Source organism: Adiantum capillus-veneris, chromosome 14, assembly GCF_014529385.1.
Source record: "Adiantum capillus-veneris isolate H3 chromosome 14, ASM1452938v2, whole genome shotgun sequence".
NCBI lineage: Eukaryota > Viridiplantae > Streptophyta > Polypodiopsida > Polypodiales > Pteridaceae > Adiantum > Adiantum capillus-veneris.
The window spans coordinates 119649343-119669083 of record NC_140944.1 but is presented as its reverse complement, the minus strand read 5'-3'; the positions used below and the strand labels follow the sequence as shown (position 1 = coordinate 119669083).

Sequence of the window (19741 nt, the reverse complement as noted above, 5' to 3'; positions counted from 1 at the left end):
CCCAAAGCACCATGGATTTTCACAGGAGCCCAAGAACGCAAAGTAAAAGAGACCATTCGATCTTTGCGAACCCCCACTGGCGTAATGCACTCGCTCCGAACGTGTTTTACTAAAGAAGGAAAGCTTACCGGTTTGAAGTCACACGATTGGCATAAAATGTGTCAGGTACGTTCATAGTGGACTTTAATATCATTGCATAAAATGTGGACTTTAATATCATTGCTGCACATACTTTACAGTTTATTTTACCGGTTGCCATTGAGGGATGTTTGTCTCTCGACGTCCGTAACACAATCTACAAACTTGCAAAGCTGGTGCAATGGATCTCACAAAAGGAGATCAACGTAGACTCCATACCATTCGCCAAACTAAATGATGCGGAGCTTGTGTGCATGTTTGAGAAACATTTTCCTACTACCATGCTAACCATTCAGGTGCATCTTCTTGTTCACATAGTTGATGAGGTGGAAATAGCTGGCACAGTTCATTCCAGATGGATGTTCTTCTTAGAACGTTTCATGAAAACTCTTAAGGGATATGTGCGTCAAAAGGCACGTCCGGAGGGTAGCATGGCAGAAGGTTGGTTGGTATCAGAGTCCCTAGTGTACATTGGAGAGTGGCTAGACGGATTTGATAAAGCCCGGGACACGCTATGGCGAACCATAGATGATGAGCGCATATCTGGGATTGTCATGTGCAATCTCGGTGTTGAGAAGAAGATGACGGAAGATCTAGAGGCTAAAATCAACCGATTTTGCATGCTTCACAATTCAGTGATGCAAAAGTGGATTTCACAATATGAGGATGCAAAGCAAGAGCGACAAAGGGCACAAATCGAGTGGAGACGGGAAAGACGACCACCGATGCAGTATCCGATGGGTCTGGAGAGCCTACCAACATTCATGAGCTTACGATGGTTGCACAACCAATTGAAAAGCGCACAACAATGCGGTGAAGAAGTGACTGAGGAAGAGTGGGAGTACTCTCGGGGTTGCGCGACCAAGGTAAGTTTGCAATGTACGACTAGCTAGTGACTTTATTTCTAAACGTTTGAACGGCCACTCATAATATTTGTTCGTTGTAGTATAAGTCATACACAGCAGCATGGTGTAAAGGTCGACATTTTAGGGTGGAACGGATCGACAAAAAGCGTTTTACTCAAGATTGTGGAATCATGGCAAAATTTGAACAGTCTAGTCGACGACGTTCCTCTGATGCAGTTCCTGTGGTAGCGGAACTCACTTACTTCGGCACGCTACAAGAGATTTTGAGGATCGATTACAGAGGATTTTTTGTCGACTTGTTCGACATGCAATGGTTCAAGATAATCATGGAGGGTCGCAACGCTACTGTGCGTAGAGGAGAGTCTGGTTTTCTTGAGGTGGATTCTACTAAGAAATGGACTGACCTAAGAGAGACTTTCGTACTACTCGAGCATTGTGGACAAGTAAGTATGTAAATAGTTAACATCCCCCTTTTACAAGTTATGTGCTTGAAAGCTCTCATGTAAGTTATGTGGCTCTGGCAGGTAATCTTTCATCCTACAAAGTCTACATCAAACTGGTGGTACGTCATAGAGGTAGCCCCTCATAGTGCAAGGACGTATGAAGGCTACCATGTGCCAATCACAACGGCATCAATGGAGGAGATCAGAGAAGATGCTCAATCAGAAGCCGCTGCGGTGGTGCTTGACGAGCATCAAGATGCTACTACTCTATATGGGGTGCATGCAGAGGATCTACAAAATGAAACAGAGGATATGTGTTTAAACGGAGAGCTCTATATAGATATAGGAAGTTATGCTGAGTTATGCGAGGATGAGAGAGAGATCTCGTAAAGCCACAAATATTGTATTTGAACAATTTTGCTCCGTGTTGTAAAAGCTCTGGCTCTCTAAGTACCTTCCATGGTGTATAACGCTCTTTTCTACTCGCGCTCACATCTTTTGATTGAAAATTCTGAGATTTCAGCTTGCCTCTTCTATCACTCAATTCATTGCGTCATTGTATTTATATGCGTCATTACGTCATTGTATTTAATGGCCTTTGCGTCATTGTCTACTCTATTCATTCAATATTAAGTTTAAATATTCGTGTGTTTAATGCAGGTATGGATGATAAGGAGTTTATTTCTTCTTTGTCACCGCAGCAGAGACAGTAGTACGTGGAGCGTCATCGCTCTGGCACATCATCGCGCGTTCCTACTCCATCCGCATCTCCCTCTCTTTCGGAGCATTCGGCGCGCTCCGAAGCTTCGGTGTCGACGAGACGATCTTCACACTCGTCTAGACACCGATGCTCTACTAGTGGCGGTGGCGGTTGTTGTCGGGATTCCGCCGCTGATGCCTCCACACCGCCTCGTTTTCGAAGAGGCTCTTTACCCTCCCCTTCTTTGCCCGCCCCCACACCAGCCACAGCATCGCCATCTACGCCAGGTTTTGCGCAGCTGACTGTTCCTAGCAGCTATACACCTCTACCTACTCCGCCAGGAGCCACCCCACTCGACACTCCTCGCTTCGGGGCCCAGAAGCCGGTGGAGACACCTGACGTCCGTACCCCCATCGACACGCCGCTAGAGACCCCTGCCGAGACACCCAGGTTCACGCGTCACCGGCCAGAGGGCTTGCCTTACTCCGTCGACTTCAGCGGCGGCATCATCATGGATGATGACGGCAAGAAGGTGATCTCGCGCATGCATGGTCTTTGCTCTTAGCTGTTTAGACACTACATACTAAACAAATGGAGTGAAGTACCAAGTGATTTAAAAGACAGAGTCATCAGCATACTTCATGATGAGTTTCCCGTTCCAACACGGGATCAACGCTTCAATGAAGACCTAATGAAGATTCGAATGCGCGAATACTGCAAACACAAGCGTTCCAAAGTGCAAAAAGCAATCAAGAATGGGTGGAACAGGCCAGATTGGTTGGCCAAAGAAGATTGGAAGAATGCGAAAAAAACAGCGCGCGAGAATCCCGACAAGTGGAAGCAACAAAAGGATGCAGCCAGAGCGCGCGTAGAGGCAGGGAGCTCGCACCACTTGGGGAGCGGTGGATGGGCATCATTTGAGGCCGATTTTGTAAGTGTTTTTGCATTGCTCTTTATGTTCGATAGTTTAGGGTTTATGAGTTTTTTAATTCTAACATAATGAAATCTTTGTATGTTTTGACAGTGGTCGATGACAGGACGTGATCCCACACCGTACGAGCGCGAGTACGCAGGCAGGAAGGGCTTAAACGCCCTGATGGACATTCTCAGTTCTCGCGGCGGCATGGTTAGTATTCGGGTTTACTCTTTTCTATTTTTTGTATTGTTTTATAAATGTCGTTATATGTTTATACTTACTGAAAGCTATCTTATTGTCTTTTTTTGCAGAATCCGACAAATACGCCGCTTGGATGCGATGAGACATCTGACTAGACGACGTCAGTTTAGCCGTAGCTAGATAGCATTAGTTTAGGGTTTCTCATAGCTTATGTATCATGAGACGGATTTTATACGTCTTTTTGAACCATGTATATTATTACATTTGTCACCCAGTTCATTTTGCCAATCAATTCTATATGCCTATGATGTTGTACAATTGTCATTATTACATTTGCCAATCAATTCATTTTGCCTATGATGTGTACAATTGTCAATTTTACGCTTGTCAATTTTGCAAACAATGCGTCTTGTGGGTGACTATTTTGGGTCTATTATCTACCCTTGCACTTTTTTTTAAAAGTCAATCAAGTACAATATGTTTGATGGGTGGCAGGGCATTCAATGCCCTGTCACCAAAACAAATTTCTCTCGGGCGTCGCTATAACCGTCGTTATTTATGGCTCTGGAGTGTCGCTATAGACTTCTGTGTAAACGTCGCTATAACCGTCGCTATGAGCGTCGCTTTGAGCGTCTCTATATAGCAACGCTTATAGCGACGCTCTCGTAGCGACGCTATTAGCGACGGTTTTAGCGACGCCGGGGGTTATAAACCCAGTGTATTTCCGTCGCTAACAGCGTCACAAGAGCACACAACCTCTTGTAGCTAGGAAAGCTCAAAGAGCTAGGAATAGCTTGGGGTCTCCATGTAGTTTAGACATGATGGTGGTTCTAATTTTTGAAGCCATGAAATCCATCAATTTGGCAATATTTAACGGAACTTTTTGGGCTTCAGTTTCTTGACATGGAAAAGATGGAATCTCCATTTCTTCGATAGGGTCAGGTGATCCCTCTATAAACATTCTCTCCAACAAGAAGGGAGTACGCCCGCTTCCCAATGACCTAAAGTCACTTTATTCTTGGATGACACTAGGTATGGCTAGCGTTTTATGGTCTTTTTGACATTGATTCTATGTAGGAAACATTGTGTCTGTAATTTGGATCTTCCTAGGTGTTGGTTCTAGATCCCTTTGAGTCTCATCTACCAAACTCCTTAATTGATTGACTTGCGATATCCTCTATAGGGTTTGGGTAAGTTTTGATCTTTTTCCTATATTCCATGGGTTGTGTATATTGGGGCTTATCATGATCCTCCTTGTTTTTTTCTTTTCTAATGGTAGTTTTAGTCTCCATGATCTCACTTGAATCAAAATCATTTCTAACATCGTTCATATATACGGGTTGTCACCAGTCCCTATGTTAGTCTTTGAACTAGGGCATATATTTGTTGCCTTTTGTGATCTATTCCTTTGTGTTTTCTGCTTCTTCTTGGATTGGGCGAATGATGCCACGTCTCTTTCTTCAAGAATATAATTTTGGTTTTGGAGCGTCCATCATGTGAGTACATTTACTGGCACCACCGATGTACTTTGTGATGCTGCCTCAGGAATCTCAATAAAGTTCAATGGGTGATCCTTGGTGCAATATTCAGATTATTAGGACATTGGGCAATCAAATGATCTGTGCCACATTGATTACACATGGGTATGCACTAGTGTGGCATTCTTTTGTAGTCTAATAGGACACTTAGCTACACGATATGGACCCCCACACTTGTAACATTGAAGAGGTGGTCTCTTGGCAATGAGATTGATATTTTTTCCTCTTGCTGCAAGAGAAGCTACTTGATAAATAGGTTTGACTTGTCCCCAATAGTCCTCCATGTAGTATTGTGGACACTGTTCAAGTCCATCCATCCAGTAAGCAATATTAGGGTGATGCATATCAGGTTCATCAGTGGAGTAGGCACCGCAAATTTTCTAAGAGGAAGTTGAGAAAAATTAGAAAAACTAAAGTTTCTATTTATGGGCTTAGTTTGCATCAGGACTCCAAGCAAAAGGCGATATGAGGGGTCCATGAAACTAATCATAGGAGTCTCCATTTGTCACAGAGTAGGCTGTTTAGCCTTGCTCGTATCCAAAAACAAACTGATGGGGCCAATTGAGGATACATTTACGTCTTGATTTTTCCTCTCCAAGTGGATGATTCCATGGAAGACATCACATCTTTGTTGCTCCTTAATATTAATGGCGCTAGATGTGGATTGTACAATCTCTAACCAACCTACATGGTAGGAGTGACTAGAGTATAGATTTGTCAACAGCTAAGTGTGGAGGTCATATTTCCAATTTTCATTAAGGTATACCCCTTCTAGACTTGACGTGTTAGAGGTCCCTTGTGAGGTGGAAGCAATGTTTCTCCCTGTGGTTTTGCCTTTTGTGGTCGGTACTTTAGAGGGAACTTCCAAGGGAGGTAGCACGATAGGCCTGCATTAAAGGAGGTAGGTAGAATATCCACATGGACAATCTTAGGGGTGTGGGGACCAAATGAGATGTGCTACTTCCCCACCCCCTTGATACGCTTCATTGGCCTCAGGTTCAGAGTGAGTAGCTCTACTAAATGTCTCCATAGAACTGCTAAACATGCTAGCACTAGGTTGTGGAGCCCCGGTGGGCATGTGTCCTTCTTCCTCGGGGTTTTTTTAAAAAATAACCTTCCATCACGTCTAAGTCAAAAGAGTCACTAGCAGGTAGTTGGGGTCTTGAGTAGTATTGCCTTACAACCCAAGATTTGGTTACTCTACAACATCAAAATCCTCAAAATATCTATTTCTAGTTGGGAAAAACGGTTAAAATGGAAAGCCCAAGGGTGCAAGTGTGAAGGGGAGGGTGGAGGATTTGTCTCAGATGCCCTCACTCCCTCGTGTGGGGGTAGACTATATATATAGTCTTGGGTCTCTACTATATCATAAGACTGCGGACTAGAGCTTGGGCTTGGGCATGGGGAATGTCATAATAATCAATATCTAATTCTCCTAAATGATTTTATCATGTGAAACTGATCATTTAATATGGGGAAGTGCAAGGGGAGAAAAAGCTAGAATATTGGTTAAGCTAGCAGACCGGCCACAGTAGGGATCCAAAGGAGGGAAAATAGGGATCCAAAGGGGGGGCCATCCGCAAAAGAGCCATGTGCAACAATGGGCTAAAAAGACCCTAAGGTTCAGCCCATTAAGACTTCCAAAATGCTAAGGTTCCAAAATTCAAAGGTTGTGTCCAAAGGTCAACCATAGGGGAATTGGATGCTTTGTGTGTGTACAAAAAGTCTTTGCAATCCCTACTTAGGAGGCAGAGAGCCTTGCATGTAGGGGATGAGAGAGAAATGCACACACACACACACACACACACACACAATCTCCCTTTACACAAAGGGAATTAGGGACACATGTCAGCTCCTTAGCCTAGATGCCCACAAGGTGTACCCAATTCCTATTGGATGGGCTTGGAGGTGCACCAATGAGAATTAGGCTAGAGTAAATCTAGTTTAATTAATTTAAATAACACTTAATAAAAGAACCAATGAGAATTAAGTCCTCTAGAAGACTATTGGACAGTCTCCCAAGGGGTCGAATGACCATTCAGCAGCCCAATGGCTTGCCTGATTCCTATTGGCCAGGAGGAAAGGGGTCCAATGAGAGTTTAGTTGAATTATTAAATTACCTCAAGCTCTCACAAAAGGGGAAAGGGGAACACATGCCAGAAGGCTATTACTTATGCTACTTAATTGTCATTGGCTAGCCCTAGGGAGGTCCAATGAAAGGACAGCAAGAGCAAATAGCAAGAGGGCTCGCCCAAGAGAGAGAGAGGGGGCTTATTTTTGCAAGGAATTATCACACACACAGTCTCACACACTCTATGTGAGAAGCAAGAAAAAGACTATCTCTTCCCAAGCTTTAATGGAGAGCTCATCACCTACTCCAAGCTTGTGAGATAGAAGCCTAAGAAGCCTACATCGACACACTCTTGGCATGTGGATGCAAATCCAACCAGGAGCCAAGCTCCAATGCATGCTCATCTCCTCTACCAAGCTAATTACTAAGCTAAGCTACGCTAATATGATTGATTATGTGAGGAGATGTACATCTTTCTCGTAAGATACTCCTTTTTCCTCTCAATCTACTCTCATACCCTGCCAGCTCTCACCATCTTTGAAGGTGTGTGAAGTCTTGGGTCTGAGATCGGGGATAATTGATGGTGTGTTTGCTAAGTGTTTTACTTAGTGCATGAAGCTTTCATCTTCATTGCAATAGCTAGTCTTGAAGGAACACAAAGAATTATATTGTACAATGTCTCTCTTGATGGGAGAACCCATAATACAAATCCTTTTGGAGGGGGGACCGGATCCATGAAAATCCGGTCCTCAATTGTTGTCAATAGCTTAATTTCTGTCTTTTTTGAAAGTATTGTTCATGCTATCTAACTAGGTGTTATGCTTTTTGTTGCTCTCTCCACCCAAGCACTCTTGTAATTCTCATTAGGAGTCTATTCTAATGAAATGCCCACTATGTTCATGCTAATTTCCGCTACACACAAGTTTTCAGGCCATTAAATGTTACATTGGTATCAAAGCACAATGTTTCTCTTTTCTTGCTCAAGAAGGGAGGTCCTCAAGCTAGCTATAAATGGTTGGTATTATTAATTGCCTGTGAGTAAGTAGAATAGGGATTTTTCAGCCTTGCAGTGCGCTTGCCTTCGTGATGTTAACGGGGCATCACCATCGAGAGCTATGGTCTTAATAGTGGAGTCCTATGGGGTTTGCCTACGGCTTAACCACTATTGAGCTATTAGAAGCTTGACAGGAGCCGGTGCTGTTTTGGTGTTGAAAGACCCTCTCTTCTATTCCTTGCAATTAATGGTATTCGAGCCACGGGTACAGTAGCTTGAGTGATTTTTCTAAAGGGGTAAAGAGGAGTCGCAAGTAGGGCTTAAGGTGCCAAAGTACACCTAAAATTTGTTAGAATGGCTGACAATAGTAAAGAGAGTGAAATTAATGTTGATAACTTTGATTTTGCTAATGAGCAAGCTACTAATGATGCTCCGATGCTTGTTAACTATCTTGTTTCTAGGCTTCAACAAGCCATGGGAAATCCATCTCTCCAAAGTGAAGTGCAATGGAAGCTCCGTGCTCACGGGATTCTTCAAGCTCACCACCATGACGAGAGAACACCTAGGAAGCCTCCTTGTGAGACTCCCAAAAGAGGTCTCTCTTCAATTCGGGAAGAAGAAGAGAATCCATACGAAGGGCTCAAGAATTTACTTCTTGATGATGCATCTCCTTCCCAAAGGAGAACTCAAGAGCCTCCACCGAAGGAACGAGAAAGAAGTGAGTCTCCCGCCACCTCAGCGGAGATGGCTCCACAAAGACGACGGGCTAAACGCTCTCCATCACCACCAAAGCGGAGAAGACCATCGCACTCTTCTCCACACCATAATTCAAAGAGGGATGATAAAAATCAACAGAAGAAAAATGCGAGAAAGAAGAAACCCTCTTCTCCATCTTCTTCATCCTCTTCCTCTTATGAAAGTGATGGTGAAGATGACGAAGATCAAGACAAGAAAAAGGCGAGAAAGAGGTCACCCTTTTCTCCACCTTCCTCAAATTCTTCACCTTCTGAAGAAAGTGATGCTGCAACCTTTGAACCATCAAAAAGAAGAGGCCACAGGAAATCCTGTGCCGCGTGGAAGAGGTCGTCCAGACTCAAGAAGTTCAAAGAGGGAGGGAAGAGCATCTCTTTTCTTACCTATGATGGCACCTTTGGTGCTACGGACAATGTCTTGGCCTTTATCCAGCAATTTGATGTGGCGTTTGGAGATGAGGGCTTCACGGAGTCCTCTAAGCTACGCCATGTAGCTATGCACTTTCAAAAGTCCGCCAGCCAATGGTGGTCTAGCCTACAAGCCAACTGTGAAGCTCCACGAACATGGAAAGCTTTAAGAGCTTCCATTATGAAGCAGCTTTTGGCCACTGATGCCAAAGACAAAGTACTCACTGAATGGCGAAGCTTAAAGCTCTCTCCTATGAATCCATCCACAAATATGTAGACAGTTTTGGGACCTACAACTCAAAGCCACTGTCTTCAAAAAGTTGGATTTTGGAGAGCAAAAGCAACAATTTTGTGCGGGCTTAACTGAAGAAATGGCGGAGTATGTCAACTCCCAAAGGCCACGTACCATATCGGCGGTAATACACCATACTATGGTGGCCTCTCGAATCAATTTTCAAACGGGGGCTAAAAGAAATAATAAGCCCGCGAAAAACAAGGGTTCCAACGAGCCTAAGGGGAAGGATAATGTCCAAAAGTCTCCTAAGGGCAACTCCAACAAAGCTAAAGAGAAGGGAGTTTACAAAGGTAAAACAAACTCTCTCCTGAAGAGCTTGAGCGTTATCGCAAGGATAACCGGTGTTTCAAGTGCGGCGAACAAGGGCATGCGTACCGTGCTTGTCCCCAAAAGAACAACCACCAAGATCCTCCTAGAGCTACCTTGATTTAAATCCAAGAGGAGGTGACTCACCAAACTCACCACAAAGGATCTCCTCTATGCCATGCTTGGGGAAAGGTAAGAGAACATGATGCTTTTATTCTCTTTGACCCTAGTTCTACTCACAATTTTATATCTATAGAGTTGTCCACCAAGCTAGGCATACAAGCTTACGAGATGGGAGATGTCCTACCTGCAGACAGTGCTTTCAAGGGGCAAGAAGCTTCAGTCACTTCCTTAATCGAGAAATTGAGGCTTCATGTCCAAAGCTATGTGGACAAAGAGGACTTCTTTATCTCTCCTCTCAAGCATGAGGATGTAATCCTAGGGGCACCATGGTTTGATCGCCTGGCTGCCAATGTTAAATTTCCTGGAAGGAGAATCTCCTTTAAGTTCAAGGAAAAAGACATGTATATAGATGCTAAGGAAATGGGTATCACTATCCCCATTGTGCATACACCAGCTTTCAACAAGTCAATAAAGAGCTCTATTCCGTGTACATGATTTTTGTTAAAGATTCTCAAAATGAACCTAATGCTTTAGCAAAAGAAAATAAAAGCAACCAAAAAGAATTAGAGTTATCCAATTTTCTCAAGGGGTTTGAAGATGTTTTTATTGACGACATCCCTTGTGAGCTACCTCCTAAACGAGGTAATGATGATCGTGCAATTGAACTCCTTCCAGGAAGTTCACTGCCTAACATACCTCCTTATAGAGTTTCTCAAGGTCAACAAGAGGAGATTATGCGGCAAGTGCATGAGTTAGTTGAGAAGGGCATGGTTAGGGCTAGCTCATCTTCATTTTTCTCACCTGTGCTACGGGTGCAAAAGAAAGACGGCACATATCGTATGTGTGTCGACTATAGAGCACTAAATAGGATCACTATCAGGAATAGGTTTCCCGTTCCACGGGTATAAGATCTATTTGATAAGCTACAAGGATCGACCTACTTTAGTAGGATTGACCTAAAAAGTGGCTATCATCAAATAAGGATCATCAAATAAGGATAGTTGATCAAGACATTGTAAAGACGGCATTTCGCACCACATTTGGTCTTTACGAATACATTGTCATGCCTTTTGGCTTGACCAATGCACCAGCCACATTAAACCGCTTGATGGAGAAGCTGTTCAAGCCTCATCGGACGTTGACTGGAGTGTTCTTTGATGATATTATCATCTACACTAATTCATTAGACGAACACAAGCAACACCTCCAGGTAATATTTCAAGTTTTAAGAGAGAATAAACTTTATGTTAATCGAAAGAAAAGTGAATTTTTCTTGCAAGAGATTCAGTATTTAGGTCACATTATCGCTCAAGATGGTATCCAAATGGATCCATCAAAGTTAGAGGTAATAAAAGGATGGCCTAAACCAAGGAATCTTCATGAACTAAGAAGCTTTATAGGTATGTGTGCATACTATAGACGCTTCACAGAAAAGTTGTCACAAATTGCGGGACCATTACATGACCTAACAAAGAAAAGCGTTAGGTATACAGGGTCTGCTAAGGAGAACAATGCTTTCGAAAAGCTTAAAGAAAAGCTTATCTCTCAACCTGTGCTTACACTACCGGATCTCTCAAAACCATTTGAGGTTCAATGTGATGCTTATGGTGATTGCCTTGGAGCTCGACCCTGTTGAGCAAGCTCTAGGCATATATGAAAAGGACCTCCTTGCAGTTCTACATGCCTTAGACTCATGGAAGCACTATTTATTGGGGGCTCCTTTCATTCTGCGAACGGATCACCAAAGTCTTAAGTACTTCATGACGCATACCAAGCTCTATGACAAACAAATGAGGTGGGCAAATTTCCTTTCGCAATTTCATTTTCATATTGCTCACATTATTGGCAAGCATAATCAAGTAGCTGGTGCACTCTCAAGATGGCCGAGAGTGAATGCGGTTTCCATAGCAATGCACAATGATCTATCTTCAATGATAAATGAGTACGCTATTGATCCCAATTTTAGAGATGTGATTTCAGCCCTTGCATTAGGGAAGAAAGAAGAACCATTTACTTTTCAAGATGGTTATCTTCTCTATGGCAATAGACTATGTGTTACTAACTCACTATGGGAGAAAGTAATGTATGAATCTCATGCTCCACCTTATGCGGGGCATAGAGGGATTCAGTCTACCTTAAAGGGAATTGAAACATATTTCTATTGGCCTACCATGAAAGTGAACATACAAGAGTATGTTTCTAAATGTGTGGTATGCCAAAAGACAAAATTTGATAGAGGGAAGCAACTTGGATTTCTTCAACCCTTGCCAATCCCTAATTCACCATGGGAGAGCATATCCATGGATTTTATCTTTGGATTGCCTAAGTCTATCCATGGGAATACGGGAATATGGACGATAGTAGACAGGTTCAGTAAACAAGCCCATTTTATACCTATCAAAAAGACTATCAAAGCCCATCAAATGGCAACCCTCTTCATATCACAAATTTGCAAGTACCATGGCTTGCCAATGTCCATAGTGTCGGATAGAGATCCTAGAATGACCAGTAATTTCTAGAAGGGTCTCTTTGAGAATTTAGGGACAAGGCTAAACTTCTCTTCGGCCTATCATCCACAAACGGATGGCCAAAGTGAAATAGCTAACCTAACAATTCTCGATCTACTAAAAGCCTATGTAATGGAAGTAGATCAAAGATCCCAATGGGAGAAGTACTTACCCTTAGTGGAGTATGCTTATAATAACATTGTACATACTTCCACGGGAAAAGCACCTTTTGAGGTAATTGAGGGGAGATCAAAAAGTCCCTTGCTACTTAAGGTACATGGGAAGATCTTCGCTGGCAGATGAGTATAGCCGAGACCTACAAGGATATTTTCAAAAGATTAAGGATGCTATCTCTATCTCACAGCAAAGGCAAAAGGCTGCTGCTGAAAAGCACAGAAGATCCCAAGCCTTTAAAGAAAATGATTGGGTCTTATTAAAGTTTCCCAAGGCTCTATTAAGGCACATGACGGGCAAGAATCCTACGGGACACCAAAAGTACTATGCTAAACTAGCAAAAACGTAAGATGGTCCCTTCCAAATTCTTAAGCCAATCAATGAGATGGCCTATCAGCTCAAGTTTCCCAACCATTGGCTCATACAAAATGCTTTCCATGTGAGCCTATTAAAGCCTTACAAAGGACATCCACCTCAAGAACGAACTATTGAAGACCCACCGGAGATCGAAGACCAAGAGGAGGTGCTGCAACCCAAGTCCATTCTCCGACATGAAGACAAGGTACTAAGAGGCGGTAAGACTATCCGACAATATCTTATTAAGTTTAAGAATTATCCTTTTGAAGATGCTAGATGGATGCAAGGCATACAATTAAAGGATAACCTAAACCTTGTCAATGCTTACAATGCTTCCCAAGAGTAAGCAAATGTACAAAATGTTAAAAATGAACAAAGTTTTTGTCTTATAAGACTCTCTTTTTCTTTATTGTGCACAAAAATGAAGTAGCATGCATGCTTAGATCAAGTGTGCAGGCATGCTTGCGGCAGCCTCAGGCTCTCAAGCACCAGATGGACTAGTCATCCATTGCGGAATGATGTCGTAGGGTAACATAGGGATCCTCTACCCGCTAAGAAAAGGACTCATGAATATGCTTTATCTTCTCTACACCATAGTCGAGGACGACTATGATTTCAAGGGAGAGTTAATGTCATACTAATCAATATCTAATTCTCCTAAATGTTTTTCTCGTGTTAAACTGATCATTTAATATGGGGAAGTGCCAGGGGAGAAAAAGCTAGAATATTGGTTAAGCTAGCAGACCGGCCACAGTAGGGATCCAAAGGAGGGAAAATAGGGATCCAAAGGGGGGGCCATCCGCAAAAGAGCCATGTGCAACAATGGGCTAAAAAGACCTAAGGTTCAGCCCATTAAGACTTCCAAAATGCTAAGGTTCCAAAATTCAAAGGTTGTGTCCAAAGGTCAACCATAGGGGAATTGGATGCTTTGTGTGTGTACAAAAATTCTTTGAAATCCCTACTTAGGAGGGGGCGAGCCTTGCATGTAGAGGATGAGAGAGAAATCCACACACACACACACACAAGCTCCCTTTACACAAAGGGATTGAGGGACACATGTCAGCTCCCTAGCGCAGATGCCCACAAGGTGTACCCAATTCCTATTGGATGGCCTTGGAGGTGGACCAATGAGAATTAGGCTAGAGTAAATCTAGTTTAATTAATTTAAAAAACACTTAATAAAAGAACCAATGAGAATTAAGTCCTCTAGAAGACTATTGGACAGTCTCCCAAGGGGTCCAATGAGCATTGAGCAGCCCAATGGCTTGCCTGATTCCTATTGGTCAGGAGGCAAAGGGGTCCAATGAGAGTTTAGTTGAATTATTAAATTACCTAAAGCGCTCACAAAAGGGGAAAGGGGAACACATGTCAGAAGGCTATCACTTATGCTACTTAATTGTCATTGGCTAGCCCTAGGGAGGTCCAATGAAAGGACAGCAAGAGAAAATAGCAAGACGGCTCGCCCAAGAGAGAGAGGGGGCTGATTTTTGCAAGGCATTATCACACACACACTCTCACACAGTCTATGTGAGAAGAAAGAAAAAGGCTATCTCTTCCCAAGCTTTAATGGAGAGCTCATCACCTACTCCAAGCTTGTGAGATAGAAGCTTACATCGACACACTCTTGGCATGTGGATGAAAATCCAACCAAGAGCCAAGATCCAATGCATGCTCATCTCCCGCTCATCTCCTCTACCAATCTAATTACTAAGCTAAGATATGCTAATATGATTGATTATCTGAGGAGATGTACATCTTTCTCGTAAGATACTCCTTCTTCCTCTCAATCTACTCTCATACCCTGCTACCTCTCACCATCTTTGAAGGTGTGTGAGGTCTTGGGTCTAAGAGCGGGGATAATTGATGTTGTGTTTGCTAAGTGTTTGACTTAGTGCATGAAGCTTTCATCTTCAATGCACTAGCTAGTCTTGAAGGAACACAAAGAATTGTATTGTACAATGTCTCTCTTGATGGGAGAACCCATAATACAAAGCCTTTTGGAGGGGAGACCGGCTCCATGCAAATCTGGTCCTCAACTGTTGTTAATAGCTTAATTTCTCTCTCTTTTGAAAGTATTGTTCATGCTATCTAACTAGGTGTTATGCTTTTTGTTGCTCTCTCCACCCAAGCACTCTTGTAATTCTCATTAGGAATCTATTCTAATGAAATGCCCACTACGTTCATGCTAATTTCCGCTACACACAGGTTTTTAGGCCACTAAGGCTACAAACACACAACCCGTGTGCAAGCAAGCTCACAACCTCAAATAGTGTGTCACTCACCTTTGTTTTTTTGTCGTTGTAGGAATCTTGTCGCCATGAAGAGGGATCCTTCCGTCACCACTGCTCAACCGCCTCGCTACTACTGTAAGTTTCCTTGCTCACCCTCGCTCGCACACACACGCTCTCAAACACTCACACACAGTAGGAGTCTACACTGTAGAGAAAGAGAGCAAGCAAACCGTACATTCAAGATTAAGATAAACGTAGGGTTGCAAGCCCTAATGTCAGTCATCCCAACCACACTTGGGTGCCCACACTTGGGCTGACAATTGATATGCGCTCTCTCTCTCTCTCTCTCTCTCTCTCTCTCTCTCTCTCTCTCTCTCTCTCTCTCTCTACTAAATGTGGCGTCTATCATCGCCAATCACTCATGAATACATGTGTCGAGCCAACAAGCCCAGCCCATAGCTCAGTAATAATAACGAGGATGACCAAAGTTAACACTTTTCCTTCAATTTTCCCTTCTTCATGCCCTCAAGCACAAGTAAGATGAGAACCATGTCTCAAAAAATGAATTGGGGGCCTATGCACCCCATGCCCAAGTCTATGAGGTCATCCTCATCCTCTATCCTATAGTCCTATTTAGTGAGCCCTTTAATAAACCTCAACAAGTGAAAGATAAAGTTTTTGCTGATAGCATAAGGTAATTGAAAAAATCCACTTGCAACTACACCATGTCCGATCCCTCCAACACTATGGCATATTCTTCCATATGCTGTGCCATGTAGTCAAGAAATCTTTGCAATGCCTTTTCATGCAGGCTGGGAGTTGCTTGCATGTCCATCGTCCCCTCAAACACATTGACTAGTTTATGTACTCGATTCGCAAGTTCTACCTTTTCTAGTTGTGTGATAAGTGCATCAAAAGACGTTGCCATGGGTTCGTTCATGAAGTAGATGGAAAGAGAGCTTAGAGCTAGAGTTTAATGAATGTGAAAAATGAAGTTTAAAAGCTAGAAAATCACTTATATATCGAGTATATACCTAGGGTCACTTTTTAAAAAGCATTGTAAACTAACATCAAATCAACTTAAAAATATAATTTTAAACAAAACCATGTGACAAAGCGTTGAAAGCATTCATGCTCAAAATTAAATAAATTGCATATTTCAATCGAAATCTTGAACAAATTGAGAATGAACAAGTATTCCCAAAGATGAGATTCAAAACACCAAATGTATTAATGGGAGCAAAATCCATGTCATTTACAAGCTTTTACAAAAATACATCACGGAAGCGCAATGTTCTCACACAGAAAGCTCTGCTCTTTTTTGGAATGAGCAACCTTTTTGTTAATTACAAAGAGATATTGCTTGGGCAAGGTATATTTGAGATTAAGATACTCGCGAAGATGACTGAGGTGCTAGTCGTTATTCACTGAGATATTGTGCACTGCATCGTTGTGGAGGTATATCTGCAAGTCAATTGATTCTCTAGTAGCAACATCATGGTCTGGTGTCTCCCATTCTCCCATTGTCATATTCCATCTTCTGTAGGGAAAGAGAATTGACAAGCTTTGCTTAGCAATATGGTATCTGAACACCATATTCTCAGCAACTACATATCACTTGATTCTATCTCCTTCGTGGTTGACCACCTTAATCTCCTATCCAACTGCAAGGAAGCTACTGATCGTGCTTCCCCCTTTGAAAGTCCACGTTGTTGGTGTCCTGTGAACACTCTGCAATCGAAAGATATAAACAAACACATGAAGAGACATAAACCATGTTACTGTAGCTTTGTGGGAACCATATGTGCACTTCATTGCTGCATGCACATCCGCTTCAATTCTCCTTTTGGTTACTGCAATCAAGGCACGGTTTGGCTTAGGCCATTCCAGACTATGCATGGTTGGCGAGTGAATTGGAGAAAGATTACCATACCCTGCATGTTGCCTAGGCATGACATTAGTATGGTTATTAAAAAAAAATCCCTTGAGGCAAGCCTCAAAATTTCCTTTGAAGGACTCTATTGGCTCTCACTCTACAAATAATAATGGGAAAACATTTGAAAACATGACCAAGCAATGGAAATCTTATAGTCATCAAAGCAACATATACGGAAATAATACAAAATAGACAGAGGGGTGAAATTATAGTTTGTAAGAGACCTCGATGGAGCCACTACTGTCTCTAGATTCAGTTGTGAAGTAGCATAGTACAAATGCTGCACCTTTGTGAGCCGCTTTCCATCTTAGATTTTCTTCAACTCCATGATTGTTTTCTTCCAATGGTGTGTTCGACAAGCCATGTGTCTCCTTGAGACCTTGTGTGCACCTCTTGAGCTGGGCTACATTGTCACCCTCATTAATCATTTGAACTCTATTGTCACCCAAATCCATTGTCGTCTTGTACGCTGCTGCATGAAATGGAGTCAATGAAACTTCTAGGTCGTCGAGTACCTGATGATGCCATGTGGAATAGTGGCACAACCTGCAAAAAAACTCTTATGATTAATCTATGCACATCCATGTTCCTAGTTGCATACAGAGAAAGATTATTGATGGTACACACAGACGGTAATGCCACTTACTGCTATTTGCTCCAGCTGCAAGTTGGCTAATTGGTTAAGATAATGTTGCAAAGCTTGAGAGGGATGTAGATACTCTCTAGAGACCTTAATAGAGATGGAGTAGGAAACATGTTGAGGAAAGAAAGAGGGAAGATCTAGCAGAAGGATATGCTTCAAATCTTCAGCTTTAGGTAGAGGTGTATAGTGAGGCTCACAAATCAATGGATAACTTTATCTTGAGAAGAATGCACCAAGCTTGAGGAGAATAAAGTAAGCTTGGTGAGTGAAAGGAGGTTCAAACTTCTGTTGCATAGCTTTTTGGGAGGGAAAAGAGACATTAAGGAAAGAGAAGCAACTTGCAAGGTGTAGTGAAGAGAAGTTAGAGATGGTAGAGTAGAGAGAGAGAGGGAGGGAATGATTAGCACGTTTTTTTGGAGGCACCCCCTTTTAGGAGAGAGGGGGAAGGGAAACTGACAGTCACACTAGAGAGAGAAAGGATTTTTTTTAACCTAGCTGTTTAGAGAAAAGTGTAAATTTTTTTTAAATTTTTAGAAGTTTTTCTCTTTATATTTCATAGAAGAGTACAAGTTTGACCACTTACTTTAAGGCCTTGCCATACCCACCATTTCAGTCCACATGGCATCCACCCATTTGTCCCTTCCATAATCTCCTTTTTAATCCCATGGCAAATAAAGAGGCCCCCTTAGATCACATTCCCTTCCTAATGTCAGTCATGGGAATTAACCCTCATCCTATCAAGAATGGAAATGTCTCCTAAAGATTACCTTTGGAAACTATCTCACAGGGACACAATTCACCTTACTGCCTTCATATAGAAAGGGGGGTTCAAGCTCAACTATCCCTAGATTCTGATCAGGGATGTTGGTCCCCCTTTACAATCACTCTAAACAGAAGATGGAATGTTAGCCTCGATAGAAGACAATGCATGGATGTTTGAATCCAGGAAGATTTGGGATAAAGACATCGAGCCTAAGAAATTAGTGCTATTGTGGCTCACCCTCCATCTGTTTATGTCTTACCCCCAGTCAGTCAATATCCTCTCTCCTCTAAAGGTATTCTTTAAGTCCCCTATCTCATGGAGACAATTGTTTTTAGGTGACTTTGTAGGCAATCTCTCCTGTTATTGGAACGGTACGAGGGCAGAGTTATTGTGGATAATCTGGAAACTGAGAAATGGCTATTTGTTGGATGGGACTTACTAGGCACTCCACTTGAGTTCTCTTTTTGTTGAGTTTAATTTGCAGGTGTACAAGCTGAAGATCAACCATATTAATCTCTATTATGTGCGTAACCGGATTGCACATGATGCAGAAAAGTTCCAGCTCTCCCTCACCGAGGAAGATAGAGCGGTGCCACTGAACAAGAGAAAGTTGAAAGAAATAGGCAACATGCTGGCTGCCAACAGGGAAGCAATTAAAGATGCATATGACGTTGTGGCTGAACCTGGGGACTTTATGGAAAATCTGCAGGATATGATAAATTCGACACATGCCTTTGGAGTGTCATAGGAATCTTTTGTATTGGGATCTTGTATTTTGTATATGTGATCTAAGATGGAGTGGGGGGTTAGGATGGTTTGGGTTAGACTATTTCAATTTTGGGAATCACCTTTTTGAGGTGCTTTATGTAAGTACATGCTTACCATTTTGAAAAATGGAACTTTGTGAGAATCTACTCGGATGCTCTCTCTCTCTCTCTCTCTCTCTCTCTCTCTCTCTGTGTGTCTCTCTCTCTCTAGTCTTTTTGCATGGCGACATTCGCTTTTTGCATGGCAATGCTCTCTCTGTCTATGTGTATGTGTGTGTTTGTGTTTGTGCGTGTGCAGCAGTCCACGACTCCACATGTCTCCGACTCTTGACAGATGCAATCGCCTATGCTTTCACCTTGAATCCCTATGGCTTCGCGAGAGGCAAAAGTGCAGAGAGCAGTGAAGGAGTCTCTCTCTCTCTCTCTCTCTCTCTCTCTCTCTCTCTCTCTCTCTCTCTCTCTCTCTCTCTCTCTCTCTCTCTCTCTCTCTCTCTCCGCACGAGTTGCTCCTGTGCGAGCTGCTCTGTCTCTGTCTCTGTTGATGAGGCGTCCTCTCTGTGTCTCTGAGCGAGCTGCTCCATGGCCATACTGCATGAGATGTATGAGGAGGAG

General features: G+C 42.6%; 1 pseudogene; it reads left to right on the top strand.

Moving 5' to 3' along the window:
• Nucleotides 1–19110, top strand: part of LOC147443029 (uncharacterized) — a 59779-nt pseudogene extending 40669 nt beyond the window's left edge.
• Nucleotides 19111–19741: the final 631 nt, after the last annotated feature.